At 38.4% G+C, this 17,248-nt stretch overlaps 1 protein-coding gene across 4 annotated transcripts in view; it reads left to right on the top strand.

The window, feature by feature from the left end:
• Positions 1 to 314: 314 nt before the first annotated feature.
• Positions 315 to 17,248, top strand: part of ELF2 (E74 like ETS transcription factor 2) — a 95,071-nt gene continuing 78,137 nt past the window's right edge. The window contains exon 1 of one of the 4 annotated variants that reach the window (XM_056802710.1): positions 315 to 333. The gene's annotated coding sequence lies outside the window, so the exon portion shown is untranslated. Of the gene's footprint in view, positions 334 to 377; positions 841 to 1,167; positions 1,548 to 17,248 lie in introns of those variants that run through there. The other 3 variants (XM_007496315.3, XM_003341417.4, XM_056802711.1) reach the window with 3 other exon arrangements.

Here is a 17,248-nt window from a genome sequence, read left to right as displayed (position 1 = left end):
CAGCGGGTAGGCGAGCGGTGCGGGGGGTGGGGGAATAGGGGAGGAAACGGGAAGAGGGCAAGGTGGTGCGCGCGCTGGCGCCCGCGCCCTGGCCCTCAGCGAGCCCGCTCGGAAGCGCCCAGCAGAGCCTGAACGCGAGCGCCGGGACCCGCAACCGAGCCACGCGGGCGGAGGAAACCGAACGCAAACTCCAACGGCCGCCGGGGCAGTTCAGTCGGTTGTAATTTCGGGGAATGGGGCGGAGTCAACGGGGCGGGCGAGGAGGTGACGCTGTCAGGAGGGAGAAGGAGGAGAAGACTGGCGCGAGGAGCGTCAGGGGGCGGGGTCAACACGGTACGTCACCGACCGGGGGCGGGGTCACTTTTGGGCGGGGATAGCTGGCCCACTCCCCTCGGGGAGGGGCGCTGGTTGAGAGGGAGAGAGAAGCGCCTCGTGTTTTGCCCTTTCCCCCTACCCATAACTGTCAAACTGCCTTAGTCTGGGCTCGGTCCTGTGGAAGGAGATTGAAGGGATATTAATCATTGGAGGCGGGGCGGAGGGAGGATTCAGGGGACTCGAAAAAGGTAGAGATGAAGAGGAAGGGTAGGGGTACCGGGCAGCTGTTTTGCGCCTGGGCAGGTGCACAGACCAACCCCCCGCTGGAACGGAGGTTTTAAGGACCGAGAGGCCTGGACAGCCCTCGCAGAGCGTGGCCAGTGGGGATGCGAGGGAGGGGCAGTCTAGCTTGTGGGGGAGGGTAGAGGAGCCAGGTGAGGCTGGCTGCAGCCAGGCCTAGAAGTCCCGCCATCTCATGACCGGGAGTTGTCGAGAGCACCGGCCTGTGGTAGCTTGAGAATGGAGGTGGGAAGTTTTCGCGTGCTCGAGGGGCTCAAGGCGGGCGCATTGAATGGATGCGGGAACTTTGGTGGGGTGGGGGAAACGGGGAGATTCCACACAGCAGCCAATCCAGGTGTGGGACAGAGATCCGAGCTGGGGCTGCACGCTGGCCAAGGACGCTGCCCGCCGCCAGTCGGAGCCGAGCGCCTCCTGGGGACTACGGCGCGGCTCCCCCTCCCGCCGGGGATGTGCGTGTGTGTGTGTGTGTGGAGGGGGGGCGCGCGCGCGCGGAGCGGGGCGGGCGGACTCGTGTGTCCTGGTGGCGGCAGCAGGAGGCGAAGGGGGCGGAGCTGGGCGGGCTGGAGGGAGGGGGCCGGGCGCGGGGAAAGCTCGGCGGCGGCGGGTTGGGGGGACCATTACTGCGTGCGCCGGGCTCAGTGTCGCCGCCGTCGCTGCCGCCGCCGTTGGGGGTTGGGGGTGGTAGGAGCTGTTGTGAAGCAGGCGGGGGAGCGTTTGTGAGAGAGAGAGAGGGAGTGAGTGAGGGAGTGTGTAAGGGAGGAGGCGCGGTGCTGTTTTGTCTCCTCCTTTCCCGGTGGAGCTGCTCCTGCTGCCGGGGAGGCCCCGGCCGGCTCCCTTCGGACTCTTGGCTCTCGGCAACGGCGGCGGCTGCCCCTCGGCCCAGCGGGGAGGGACCGAGGCGCGGCGGCCCTCGGCGGGGACTCGACTCGCAGGTAAGAGGGAGGAGCTGGAGAGGGGAGCGAGGGAGAGAATGGGGGCTCACGCTCCACCCTCCCCCCCCCCCCCCGCCCCGCGTCCGCCCGTGTGGTTGGCTTGTAGCTGCTCCCAGAGCTGTGGCGCTGACACCGGCCGGCTGGGCCCTGGGGCAGGCGGGGGGCGAATGCCCCCGGACAGGGGAGCCGAGGCGGGAGGGGGATGGGCCGGGTGCAAGCTTGATTTGATATGTTTATGTCCCGCTTCTGCTGCTGCTGCTGCCGCCGCCGCCGCCGTGAGTCCTCAGTCCTGGGGCAGGGCGGGGGTCAGGCAGAGGAAACCAACTCGAGAGTGAGTGTTGTGTGTACGAGAGAGAGAGGGGGGGAGAGAGAGAGAGCGAGCGAGAAAGAGAGAGAGAGAGAGAGAATAAATATGTGTGTGTGTGTGTGTGTGTGTGTGTGTGTGTGTGAGAGAGAGAGAGAGAGAGAGAGAGAGAGAGAGAGAGAGAGAGAGAGAGAGAAAGAAAGTATGTGTGTATGTGTATGTGTATGGGAGGGTGGTGGTGGCGGCGGAGCCGGGAGTCTGGCGGAGGGCGACGGGCAGCTCAGCTCGCGGGGCGGGACAGCCCGGCCGAGACGACGGCCCCACTCTAGCTCTGTTCCCCGGATCGCCGGCCCAGGCTCCCTCGGGCTCCCGGGGCAGCCTGGCAGGTTATGAGTCGGCCTCTCCCCGCCTCCCGGGGCGCGGGTGACTCACTGCAAAATCTCGTTATCTTAAAACAAAACCAGACCCGGAGAAACGCATCTCCTAGGGCCCTTCTCGGGACCCCGGAGGCCGGTGACAGGGCGCTCCGAGCGTCTCTACGCGGATATCCAGGAATTGTCCTGAAAACTTTGAAGGTGGGGGATGGGGAGGGAAAGTGAGAGCCATCCTGAGCCTTAGGGGAACTTTCTTGGGACCCCTTTGCCATTGAGCCTCGTTTGCTCTTTTGGGGTATCTTATATGTGGGGGATAATTAAAAGAGGGAAAAGATTTACTAAAGTAGTTGGTTCTGCACCGTTTCTGCGTTTTGTCATGTGCTAGAATCTTTGTGGCTCTTTTTGCTTGTAGCTAAATACTAGGGTTAGGCAGGGAACTTCTTTGAACCTATTTGCTAGTTTACCACAGGAATAAGGGATATTTCTCTGCAGCTTTATTCAACGAAATTGAATGTTTCACATCAGCTCTAGGTGTTAAATTGTAATCCGTTGATGGGCAGTAAGCATAGTTCTAATCAGATTTACTTTTCTTTATTTCTAAGTCTACTTATTCATGTTCACTGTCCTTTGAATCACTGAAGTATTTTAGTACAGATATAGGTATGTTAAAATTTTATTGGAATAAGGTTAATTTAAAATCAAGAAGTAGGAATTTTGGAATGGAAACTAAGCTAGCAGTGAAATGCAACCAAATGCTAACATTTGGAAGCAGTCAGTTAATTACTAGTTGTCAAGAGGACGAAGAAGGTATAAAAATTACCAAAATATTAAATTTTGAACAGTAAAAAAAAAAGGTTAGCACTTTTTTGGAGCAGTAATTTATTTGTCCTGTGTTTGAAATGGATGACAATGATTTTTACAATGATAATTTTGCATGTTTTATGTGATTGACATATGTCTTCTATAAATAGTATGTTTTGCTGAAGGTTTACAAAGCATTTTCTTCTGAAGAGTTTATAGGGTAATGCAAATATTAAGCCTGTTTATAATAAACAGGGAGACTGGTTCAGACTAAGTAACTTGCCCACTATTCCACAGCTGTCAATGTTAGAACTCTTGCTACTCAAACCTAGGATTTTCTAACTAGCACAGTGGAGAGTTTAGGACTCTTTCGACTATACTGGGCTGCAGGAAAGATTGTTAAATGACCTCCAGGCATTTCTATCTTGAGTATACAGACTAGGTCCATCCTTTGGTTAGCAATTAAGTGAACGTGTCATTATTTTCCAAGTCTTACCTGTTCATTGTATATATAGACTTCCCATCTGGTCTCAAAAAGAACATCATTTCCACTTGCCACTTTCTGAGTTTTCATTTGCTAAAGTCATTGCTATACCACTGAGATGGTTTAGAGATTGTGGCTATTATTGCTGTAATATGTTAGGTCTTCTGGGCTCCTTTGGGTGGTGGGGACAAAGTGGCAGTTGACTAATTCTTAAAAAGATTATGAAAGTTAATAAGACAATTCTTTTCTTGAAGAATCCATGACTTGTCCCCAAAGATTTCTCTGAAATGGAATATGAAGATTTCTGCCTTGTCCTAAGACTGTGGGACTTTTCTAGATGATCTGATAGCCTAATGAAGCTTTAGAGAACTCTGGGTTAAAGATACAGAGCTAAAATTCATGCACAACTTACTTCTGAGGAAAAACAAAAACAAAAACCCGAATTTCTTTTAGTTGCTTTAAGTAGTCATCAATTATGACGATGAATGACCAGAATGCACATATACTTAAGATGCTTCCATAATCTTGCAGTAAGTTTTCAATGGCCAAAGATTTAGAACTGGAAGGAAAGTCATTTAATCAAACCATTTTACAAATATGGAACCTGAAGCTCAGAAAGATTAAGTGACTTGCCCATGGTCACATGGCTAAGTAACTGGTCAGGTTCTCTGACCTTAGTCCCTATCCTGTTTTTCATAAAATGGAGGGACTACTACACTGCACTTGGAAAATTACCTTAATTTTATATGTGTGTGTGCAGGTGTGTGTGTGTGTGTGTGTGTGTGTGTGTGTGTGTGTATAAACAAATCTACAAATTATATTAATTTTTGTGTGTTTATACATACATAAATTATCCCAGTTCAAAATTTTTGCTTTTATGCAATCCAAACATAAGTCATTCAATCAATATCATTTTTGGGCTTCAGAAAACTGTAGTTACATAGAAAATACAATTGAACGTCTCCTTGTTTGGAGTAAATTTTATTAAAAAGATACCAGTCTAAAGCCAAGTACTTTAGAATAAAACATTTTTGAGTCTGAATGTTCAAAGTTATGTTCAGTAGTTCATGTTCATTTTGTGATGGTTGTATGTACATTATTCACAATAGAATACTAAATTTTGTAAGTTGAATACAAACATAATTCTGTAATATTTATTATTAATACCAGCATTCTGTTTAATGGAAGTAGGAGGTAATGAGTTCCCCATCACTTAAGATCTTCCAGTAGAGGTTGTTTAGGTGACTACTTGTGGGGATGGGGGTGTTACAGAAGGTTCTTGTTTAAGTTTGGGTTGTATTGGATATCCAAGCCTGAGAGTCTGTTAAAAATTCCATCACCACTTAGGCCATTCAGTCAACTCCTTTGAAATGATTGCACAGCTATACTCATTTATACCATTCCTAGCTGCTATCCAATATTTAGGCTAGGTTATCAAGAGAGAAATAGGAAAATAGAATAATAATGTGTCATTAATGTGTTTATATGAGGTCAGACTCTGCATTAGAAGCTGTGCTAGATAAGATGGAAATAAATATAATTAAGTTAAATTTTAGCACAGAACTTTCAGAGGCTTTCACCAAAATGCTCAGAATGTGAATAACATGAGTAATATTTTCTGGGTTGGAAAACTAGCATCTATGTGCAGTTTCCTATAAAACCTTTTAAGTTATACAAAGATTTAAGATACAAATCTTTTTACCCCCTTCTGTTTCTTCCTTAAAATACTAATCTTATAATTGTTAGACATCTAGTACAATATGATCAGAGTAGTAGGTAAGAATCTTGTTGATAACATCTTTCTCAAACATGCTTTTACTCAAAAAATGTCAATCAGAATTTGTTATAAAATTTAAAATCTTTAAACAGATTGTAACTTTTGTTTAAAAAGTTTCCTATTCAGACAGATTTGAGGTGGGACAATAAGAAAATGTTTTTCTTTTGCTGATAGACTTAAGGGGAAAATTTTCTAGGAATAAATTTCATATGTTTTAGTATGAAATCGTTAGTATTTTATAAATTTTTCAATATAAGTTGAGCCTTAGTTCACATAATAGAATGTGTTTGTGTAAAAGTTTGAACAAGTCAGTTTCCATTCTAAGAGCATAGGAAAAAATGTTAGTCATCCTTAATTAATATTTGTTTTAAAATTATAATATGCTATATTACATTAACAATTTGCAATATTTTAATAGCTTATACTTGTACAGTGCTTTGTTTATAAAGTACTTATGATAACTCAGTGACATAGTACAGATACTGTCATTACTAATTTACAGATGAGAAAACTTGAATGATCCTACAACTAGTAAAATGTCAGTCGAATGTGAACATAGGTCTTTTTTTTAAATTAAGAAAAATTTTAAGCCCTTACCTTCTTAGAATTGATACTAAGTATATGGTCCAAGGCAGAGGGTCATACAGCTAGGAAGAATTTGAGGTCAGATTTGGATCCAGTATCTGCAGTCTTCAGGCCTGGTGCTCTATAAACTGCCTCCTGAGCTTAGATCTTCTGTTTCCATAATACCAAGTTCTATCTGGCATTTCCTGTTATATAGTCATTAGTCCACACATTTCAACCAAAGCCAATGCTATGTTTGAGGTATGATATATTTTAACATTGCAAGGAATTTCATTTTAGTTGGGAGTTTTTAAAAAATTGAATATACAGAATAATCATATTTTTATAAGCACCCGGTATATGTTATAGATTTTTGAAGAGAGCTTTTTAGGCATATTTATGACAAAGTTTTATTGAGCAAATCTGTAAGTGCCAAATTATACTGGTACTAGAAATCATCTGTTGTTACAACCATGTAAATATGTTAAAATAATTGAACAGTATTCATTATAGGGTCACTTTCCTAGTAATGCTTCTAACACCACTCTTTGATTATATCTGTATAACTGGTTGAACACATTTAAAATCATCCATGGACTCAAATTTCTATTCAAACAACTGACATTTGCCATAAATCTCTAATCATGTAAAATTGTATCTTAAATTATATACTTGGGCAATTTTCCTTTAGTAATCTCTTTGTCTTTCCAAAGATGAGAAAGCAGTGCGGCAGTTGTTCTTTACTATCCACGTTTTTTATAACTTTAAAACTTTTTCTCTAAAATCCCCAAGCTATCCTTTTCCTTTCTCCTTTCTCTTTTCTTCCTTGCTCTGAAATAAAAAGAACAGGGAGAAATCTTGGGATAGGATCAGAGCCAGAATATTAAAAAAAAATCATTTTTGGTTCATTGTTTGTCTTTTAGTGCCTTCATGATTTGTTTAAAATTGGCGAGTTTGATTTCCCTTCAACACTGGGTTAGTTGAGTTAATCTTCATTGTTAGAATATAATTCACATTTTAAGAAATAGAAGTTCTCATTTTTTGTCTATGATAATCTGTTTGATAATTTATCTGGTGCACTTTCTTTCATTCATTCATACCTGGTCACTGAAAAGTAGGGAAATTTGGAAGGATGTGAAAAATGATTACTAGTCTTACCTCATTTATGGGGCAAGGCTTTGAACTTATAAGCTCTTTTATAAATTATATTTGTCCTCAAATTTTTTGAACCTTTTTAAATGATGAACTTAGTCACTGAGATACATACTCACTTTAGGAAATTTTGCTTGATATAACAATATGTGGATTAATAGAAAAATCAGGATGGCTTTCTTAAAAAAGAGAAATCTATGCCATTATGTATACCATGACACTTTGAATCTGTTAGATAATGATCACAATGGACTTCTGGCATTCTGTAATTAGTAATAGTACATAAATTTGATTTTCAAGAAGAATATAATTTGTCTTTTGTCATTGCTTGTTTTAGAATATTGTTGTTGTTTTTTTTTCTTGTAGTAAGTTTATTCTCATAAGCTATTATGGCAATGTGTTGATACAGATATATTCATCTGGGTTTATAGTATTAAAATTCATAAACCAAGACTGTACTTAGCAATACAAAAACCAAAAGATAGACATAAGTTTTATTTCTCCTTGTGCTTATGATGTCCAAAGGATACCTCAAATTTATTTTTATATTACATGGATATAAGAGTGCTTCGCCTAGAGAATCAAGAATCTATTAGAGAACAAATGGTTTTTTTTTAAGTATCATTTTTCAGAAGAGTGCCAATGATTGGGCAATCAGGATTAAATGATTTGCACAGCGTCCACCATGGCCAGGAAGTGTCTTGGGCTAGATTTGAACTCTGGTCCTCCCAATTCCTGACCTGGTGTTCTATCAACTGTGCTGCCTAGCTGCCTCTATAATATAGTTTTTTCATTAGTGTACTTGTTCCAACTTGTAAAACGAATTTTCCATACTATGTCTACTACCTTAATGATTTATTGTTGATTAATTTGAAAGTAGAAATCTTGTCCTTACATAAGTATGCAAGGCTGATATGTTCCATCTTACTACTCCACCAAATATTTATCCTTTTTATTTTAAGTACTCTAAATGTTAAATTAAGGGTAATCTGTCTTAAGTAATATTTGATTTTATTTGTGTAGTTCCTGGCACATATCTAATGCCCTTCTATGTTATTAGGAAAGGACAAATAAAGTTTGTATATTACCAAATAAACCAGTATTAATAGACTATCTGCTGGGTGCCTACTCTATTAGGATTTTAGATGAAGGTTCTGGAGTAAATTTAGTAGGTATTCTCCCCTTTAATAAGAAACATATCAGATCTTTTTACAAGGCTCTTAAAATTTTGATCCAATTTTTAAAACCTTGAATAAATTTTGACATATTTTTCAAAGGGATTAAAAACTAGTTTCATATTTTGGTTTTTATTTAGTACACAGCCAGACATTTGAGAGGTAGGTAATGTGGTATAGAGGAAAAGATAATGATCTAAAGAGGCACAAGATCTGGATTTGAATCTTTAGTCAATGTTTCTGCCTCAATTTCTCATTTGCATAACAGAGGTAATAATGATACTTGTATAGCGTACTTCCCAACAATTGTTATGGGGACTATATCGGAAAGCTAAAAGGATTAGAGATGTGAGTTATTTTCAATTATTGTGAGAATTTAGAAAGCTTAATAAGTTAAATCAATATTGTAATTAGAATATACCTTTTTTCCATTTTTTTGGTCATCATTTTAAACAGATCTAAGTAGGATGATTTCCTACTTAAGAGACTAAACATTTCCTATTGATGCATTATATAGTAAAAAAAAAAAAAGCATTATATTTGAAGTTTAAGGGCCTGGGTTAAAATTTCATCTCAGGACTTAACTCCCTGTATGATCTCAGGTAAATTTCTATGAGCCTTAAATAAGGGAGCTGGCCTGGGTGACACCCCCGCTTTCCTCCTCCCCTTCCCCCCTGCCATTTAGTCCTAAATCTATGATCCTATTTAGATGGCATTAAAAAAATATTTTATAAATGTGATTTCCTTACTCTTGACTTTTGAGAACAACATATAAATCTGATGGATTTATTTTTAAATCACCTCAGCTTCTTCTACTATCCTCTTTTTTGCTTTATATTAAAAACAAATTCTCACCTTAGAACAGAAAAAGAGGATTTTATATGTAGTTGCAAATGTGCATCATATATAGTTTTCTTCTCCCTCCAACTATACAAACATTTAACATCTTTTCAAAGTCATACTACTTTTTTATATTTTCTGCTAATTATTCTTATAGTTTCTTCTGTACACTTAAAAAATGTTTTAATGACCTTCCCCCTGCTCCTTCCATTTTGGTATCCCTCTTGCCAACCCCTCTCTTCTCATTCTTGATTTCTAACAGTTTAAAGAAAGAAAATAAAATTCTTGAAGAATCAAATATGCATAGTTTAGCAAAACAAATCACCTCACATTCAAAAGATGGGTAACTTGTTTCATCATTGTCATTGCATTAAGAGTTCTTAAACCTTTAAAAAAGTTTTTTTTTCCTTTTTTACAGTATTGTTATCACACATGGCTTATTTAAACCTAGTTTAGTTATTAGGGAGCAATATTAATCCATTATACTCAACATAGCATAATTTTTCTGTCAATTCCCATTCATATCCTTCTTATTCCCTTTTGTTTTCTTCCTGGAGCTTATACTCTTGATAATCCCTTCTTTTTTAGTACTAACCTTTCTTTTCTCCTGGCTACAAACCTCTGGTAATTCTTCCAAGTCTTTAAGGAAGATTTCTCTTTTTTAAAGGAAGTCTTTAAGGAAATCTTCATTTGATCCTATCATCTCCTCAAGCTATTATCTTATTTTCATAGTCAAGCTGTTTACACTCTTGCTTTCCCTGACATCCATTCCTATTGCTTTTTACTGAAATTGTTTTTTAACAAACAAAATCGCCAATAATTTTTTCCTTAAGGCCAATGGGCCTTTTTCAGTTATCATCCTTGATCTCTCTGTATTGTTTGACATTTATTTTTTTTTATTTTTTTAAATTTATTTAGTCAATTTAGAACATTATTCTTTGGATACAAGAATTATATTCTATCCCTCCCTCCCCTACCCCCACCCTTCCAGTAGCCCATGTGCAATTCCACTGGGTATTACATGTGTCCTTGATCGGAACCTATTTCCATGTTGTTATGTTTGCACTGGGATTGTTTGACATTTATTTTACTATTTCTTAACTTCTATAATGCATTTTCCTCCTTTGGCTTTTATGATATTGCTCTGTCATGATTCTTTCATTATCACATTTATCCTCAATTTCCTTTGCAGTTTGATTATCTATGTCCCAGGATTGTATACAGTGTGTAGGAGGCTAGATCTTTGGTTTGCTGAGCTCTTTTCAGGGCTGCTTTCCTCCTTTGGTGTATCTACCTGTCACCTAACGCTCACTTGTGACTTCAAGAAGTTGTAGCATATGAAGCAGTCACACCCCAATAAACCAGATTGAGGATAACTAGAAGGCCTCAAACCCATTGGGGCCTCAGGTGAATGTCTATCCCAAACACAGATTTCCCCTGGTGGAATGAACAGATAAAAACAATTTGTTCCAATCACTGTGAAGGTGGCAGAAGTAGTTGTGGGAGAGAGTTTAGACCATGATTAGACACTGAAGAGGCTGAGGTCATCTACAACATTCTGGACCAGTTGTCCTGGCTTTTGTCTTGCCACTGGACTTGGATGACCCTGGTAGAGTAAGACTGCTGACTTTGTGAAACTCTGCCTCATTTAAATCCAATTTATCACTGTGATGTCATTGGTTCTCTTCAGAAATGAAGGACTGAAAACATCAGTGTCCCACTCCTTATGCATCTGTCACCCCAAAGTTCTTTCTTGAGTCTCCTCTTCTCTCTACCCTTTCTTTTCACCTCATCAGCTTCTTAGGAGTCAAATCATCATTTCAATGCAGATGAATCCTAACTATATACAAATCTCTCCTAAGTTCCAACTGCCATCTGAATAACTCCTCCTGTATTCTCATTGCCATCTTAAATTGCTAAACCAAGTTTGTTATATTTTGTCTTAAGCTTCTTTCTACTTTAGTACTCCTACTACATTAGAATCATACTTAATGTTTTTATTCTTTCTTTCCATCCATTTTCTTCTCTCTACTCACCCTCTAAATATCTTAGCCCAGGCCCTTCTTCTCCTCTCTCCCCAAGACTAATAGTCTCCTAAGAGGCCTTTTCCAAATTTATTCTCTCTATTCTACCATCAGTGTTGTTGAAGGGAAAGATCACTACCCCTGGAACCACAGAATTTGGGTTCAAATTCTTCTGATTCTTCCTTATGTGACTGGGCAAGTAAGTAACTTTAAAATGAAGTGGTTGGACTATGTGATAGTCTTTTTTAATTTTTTAAACCCTTACCTCCTAGAATTGATTCAATTATTGGTTAGTATGTGGAATATTTAGTATGGTATAGTAAGGGCTAGACAATTGGGGATAAATGATTTGCCCAGTATCACACAACTAGGAATTATTTGAGGTCAGATTTGAACCCAGGAGCTCCTGTCTATGCTCCTGGCTCTCAATTCACAGAGTCACCTAGTTGCCCCTACATGACAGTCTTTTGAAGGTCCCTTCTAAGCTGTAGAGCTGAGACCTTAGGATCTTTTGCACAGCTGCCTAAGTGATATCTGACTATTGTTATTCCTGTTCTGGAATCTTCAGGACTCCTCTTTGTCTTTAGGATAAATACAAACATCTCTGGTATTTAAAGCTCTTCAAAATCTGATTCTACCCTATCTTTCCATATTGATTATACATTATTCACTCTGGGCTGTATACAATTTGGCCCATTTTCCATTTTCCATAGATGACATTCTCTCTTGCTTTAATTTCTTTACTATGGTTTGCTCTCCTGGCTGGAATACTTTCCCACCCAATTCCTCTCTCTTGAAATCTCTAGCTCCTGCTCTCATCAAGGCTTTGATCAAATGTTACCTCCTATAAGATTCATCTCTCAATTTCCCCAGTTAGTATTTCCCTCAAAATTCTCATGTTTTTGCTTTGTATATTCAGATTTTACTTATTTGTTAACATATTGCATCCCCTTAGTAGGAATTAAGTTTTTTTGAGCACATGGACTTAGAACATCTTTTATATTCATATCCCTAGTATTTTTAGCTCAGTGGCCAACACGTAGTAGGCACTTAATAAATGCTTGTTGATGAGTTAATAAGTGATTTCTAATAATATTTAGGGGAAGATTTTTTTGATTGTAAACTTTTTTAAACCCTTACCTTCCATCTTAGAATCCATAACTGTGTATTGGTAAGGGCTAGGCAATGGGGGTCAAGTGAATTGTCCCCGGTCACACAGCTAAGAAGTGTCTAAGGCCAAATTTGAACCCAGCTGCCCCTGATTGTAAACTAATGCTAAGCAAAGCATTATAAACAGTAAGCATAACATAGCTACTGTGTGTTAGCCATGTAGTGCCTATGAAACTAGAATGGGAGGATGACAATATTGTATGGTGATGGACATTTCTGAAGACAGTGAACTGCAGAGGAACTTCTTAGCAAAGTTTTTATTAAAATCTTAAAATGTAAACTTGTACCACTTTTTACCTATTTAATTTTTCTGACTTCAAATTTTAAAGATAGGGTTCAGGATTTAGAAATACTTTAAAAAATTAGTATTCTTGTATAATATAACATATCTTATGTGTTGGTGAAAAGCCGCAACTCCACAACAATCAATGGCCTTTGTTTTGGTTTTTCAAATTCAGTATTATTGAGTCATTGACTGGTCAGAGAGGTTTTTGTTTTTATTTTTAATTGTCAGTTTTAAACTTGTTGAATGGAAAAAACGTGACTTCTAGGTTATGTTAATAGCTTATAATTAAGTATGAGGTAAGTAGATCTGGTCTGTAATGGATTTAAATCCTCTTGTATCCCAAGGATTCTGAACCTATTTTTATATCAACATTAAATAACTGAAGAAAATTCTTTTGAGTTGAATTGTTATTGAAGCATTAATGTAACAGTTTTTCCTTTACTTTTTCTTACAGATTCTTCCTGTTCTTTCATCCTTTATTTGAATTTAGTGTTTAATAAAGATAAATTAGTTAAAGTATCTTGGGAAAGTAGAAATAATAATGTTAGTATTTATGTTTTAAGATTTGCAAAATGTTTTACAGATTTTATCTCATTTTATAACAACAACCCTGAGAGGTAGGTGATATTATTGTGACATCATTATAATGTCTGTGACTGGGAACTTTTTTTTTTAAACCCTTACCTTCCATCTTGGAGTCAATACTGTGTATTGGCTCCAAGGCAGAAGAGTGGTATGGGCTAGGCAATGGGGGTCAAGTGACTTGCCCAGGGTCACACAGCTGGGAAGTGTCTGAGGTCAGATTGGAATCTAGGACCTCCTGTCTCTAGGACTGGCTCTCAATCCACTGAGCTACCCAGCTGCCCCCGACTGGGAACTTTTTCCCATATTGTAAATGTTTCTTTTTAAAGACACATACTTTAACCAACAAAAGCATATAGGCATACATAATTGTTTGAACTTAAGATGACTGTGTGTGCGCGTGTGTGTGTATACATATATATATATATATATATATATATATATATAATATCCAAAATGTCTATTAATTGCTCTGTCAGTAACACAGGATCATAGATTTAGAGCTGGAAGGGATTTTAGTGGCCATGTAGACCAACTTCTTCTTTATAGAAACTGAGACCCAGAGAAGTATCAATCATCCTCTCAGTATATCAGTGAATAAAGCCAGTATTTGAATCTATGTTGTGAGTCCAAATCTAGCACCCATTTGCTATACCATGCTGTCTTAATTCTATTATTCATTATAGTGATAACTTGGGATGCAGTGGATTACCTTGGCTTTTTCAATGTCCAACCAAACTCTGAGCTTTCTACTGTACCTGTTTTTGCTGCCTTCACAGTGGTTGGAACAAATTTTCCCATCTGTCCATTCCACCAGGGGAAATGCTTGGTGTAGATGTTTCCCTTGAGCCCCTATGGGTTTGAGGCCTTCTGGTTACCCTCAACCTGGTTTAGCCAGCCTACTGGGTTGTGTGGCTGTTTCACATGCTACAGCTTCTTGGAGCTATAGGTGAGAGAGCTGGGTGACAAGATATACCAAAGGAGGAAAGCAGTCCTGAAAAGAGCTCAGCAGGCCTATCCCCAATTGTCTTGATTTTTGTCTTGTCCTTTGGTTATCAGTGACTCCACAACTCTGCCTCACTTAAATCCGGTAGTCAAAAGACATCACCTGTGATATCGTTTTGGTTCTTGGAATAAGAAGGATGACAACCATAGTTGTGATAGTGATAGCTAATGTTTACATAGTGCTTTAAGAACATTAAAAAACAAACCTTTTAAAGCAAAGAGTTTTTACATTTGCTCCTTTTATCTCAACAGCCAACTCAAGTAGTATCCCTATATTATGCTGACTTCCTCAGGGTTAGTGTTTGAGGTTGGACTGGAACTCAAGTCTTTCTGGTTTCACATAACTGTGTCTTTTGAAAATTCTTATGTTCCTTAAATTTGTGGTGCCATTATAGTAGAGACTCAATGTGGTGGATAGAGAGCTAGCTTAAAGTCATTAAGGAAGACCTGGTTTCAAGTCTTACCTCTGATTATTGGCTTTCTCATGTTAGGCAAGGCACTTGAACTTCCTGGGCCTCTAGGAACTTGCTAAGAAATTGCCAAAAGGGTGCAAATCTGCATGGATAGAGTCTCCTCACTTGAAGGTTTAGTCCTTATTTTCCTAATACTATTATAATATTACATTACTTTGATATACAGTACATTAGTCATTCATCAACTATTGAATTTCAAGTTGCAGTTCAAGTAATTCTATTATTTTTGACTATTTCCTTTTTTATTACATGTTTTTAAAAAATATGTATTAAATTTGACAGAATAGTAAAAATTTTTATTTGTTCATGCCTCCTTTTGTGGAATTTAAAAAAGTCTTTTATTGATTCCCTTATTTTTCTTTTTTATGTATTGCTATCCACTAAATTATTTTCTCTTGAAATAAATAAGTATAGTCAAGCAGTGTGAATGTAATTCTTATTCTCTATTCATCAAACTTTATATCATTCCTCTGAAGTTGAAGCATTGATCAGAGTTGCAGTCATTCAAAATTGTTTTCTCTTTTATATTGAGGTCATTGTGTAGATTGCTCACCTAGTTTTATCCCCTTCATTTCTATATCAATTTGTTTATAGAAGCCTTCCTAGTTTTTTTTGAATCTATCATACTAGCTATTTTTTTATAGCAGATAATATACTATTACACTCGTGTATTATGAGTTTTTCTTAACCATTCCCCATTTGATGAGAACCTGCTCTGTTTCCAGTTCTTTGTTACAAAAAAATTCAGTTTTGTCATCTTTGGAGTATTTGCCTAGTAGTGATAATACACTGGGTCAAAGGATATACAAAGTTCCTAAATGATTTCAAGAATAGCCTGACCAATTCACAACTTCACCAGTGGTACACTGGTGTACCTGTCCTTTGACAATCCTTTCAAATGATTATCATATTCCCCTTTTTGTCAATTCGATCAATACCCCCCCCCATTTTTGGCCGTGGAAAACAAAATAGAATAGAAGGAGAAAAAAGGATTGGTGGTTGTTACTTTTTTTACATGCAGGGTTTTTATAATATCCGATAAATGCTTTGGATAGCAGCAAGAAGTCGTGACTAATTCCTATGAACTATTTGCTTATTTCCTTTGATAGGTCACATGCTTACTTGCCTCCTGTTTGTGTTCCCATGCTGTACTTGGTAGCTTCCTTTTCTCACATTCCTTCAGTAGGCATCCTGATTTAAAATCATTTTCTTCTTTCTGTTTATACTTTGTAATTGTAAAAGATGAAATAAATTCTTAAGGATTTACCTGAACTTGTTGATAGATTCTTATACTGATTGCTGTTCTAGTTTTGAATTTCTTTTAGAAATTAAGAGTAAGTAGTCATTATTCCTAGTATATAGCCTATCAGGTAAATGAATGAAGAACAGTACTTAATTTTTGTTCATTAATTTCCTAGTTAACTTAGGTTTTTGCCATTTTTATTTTTTGTGTATATTGAATGCAGATTATTTTTTTATTTAATTCCCATCGCCATGCATTTATTTTATGGGGTCTAATGTTTCTCTTTTTCAGTTCAATAAGGAGGCAAAACTCAAGCTATCAGAATGAATTGTATTCCCAGGACATTTAGATAGCCCAACTAGGGCCTTTTGAAGGCACTAGATTTGTTTCTTTGTTTAAAGAAATCCTGTTAAGAAGAAAAAATGGCTGGATTAATAATTTGGAAGTTGAAGTCAGCAAAGATATTTAAAAAAAAGGAACTATAGAATGTTATTTATTGGATTTGTGTGGTACCTTTCCTGAAAAGAGGTCAATATTTTTCCATTTTTTCTTAAAAAAAATTATATTTAAACACTAAAAACACCAAATGAAATGGCTATAAATATGTGTGTATAATTTATATATATATATATATAAAATAAAGATTGTGCATGAAACTGAAAATGTATGTGCAGCCCACTTAAAAATTATATGTAATAAATTCAACATGGAAGCTGCCTTGCTTGTTTGTGATTCTTTTTTGGTCTTTCTATTCTCTTCTGTGAATTAAAAAATATTTCAATGAACCCCCCCCCCCCCACTTGATCCCTAGGTGACCTTCCCCCAGGGAAAAAAGAAACAAAAAAACCTTTATAACAAATATGGGATGTCAAGTAAAAGAAATTCCCACATCTTGAGACCAGTATTTTTTTCCCCCAAAGGTAAATGTAGCTCACATAGGTGTTATGTTTTTAAATGTCAGAAATGTAGAGGTTAATAGTGTTAGAGAATTGAGATAGTAGATAAGAAACTAGTATGAATTAGATGAGGACAATTGGGCAAGGAGCTGTGACAAATTCAAAAGTTGAGTCATTTTTGGTCATGTCTGTGATGGGATTTGGGGTTTTCTTGGCAAAGATACTGGAATGGTTTGCTGTTTCCTTCTACAGCTCATTTTACAGATGAGGAAACTGAGGCAAACAGTTACATGACCTGTACAGGATCACACAAGCTAGTATCTGAGGCTGGATTTGAACTCGGGTCATCCTGACTCTTGGCCCAGCCCTCTTATCAATTTGGGCCATTGGAACTGCCTCTAAATTTAGAGTAATATGCTGTTAAATAACTCTTGCCTGTTGTTAAAATTGCTTATGCAGTCATTCTACAGTGAGTTTTATGCCAGTGAAATCCCAGATCTGGACCAGAAGAAAATTCAACAGACAGCTGTTTACCTGGGCTTATAACTAGA

This window comes from Monodelphis domestica, chromosome 6, assembly GCF_027887165.1.
Source record: "Monodelphis domestica isolate mMonDom1 chromosome 6, mMonDom1.pri, whole genome shotgun sequence".
Lineage (NCBI taxonomy): Eukaryota > Metazoa > Chordata > Mammalia > Didelphimorphia > Didelphidae > Monodelphis > Monodelphis domestica.
This window is presented reverse-complemented; position numbering and strand designations above follow the sequence as displayed.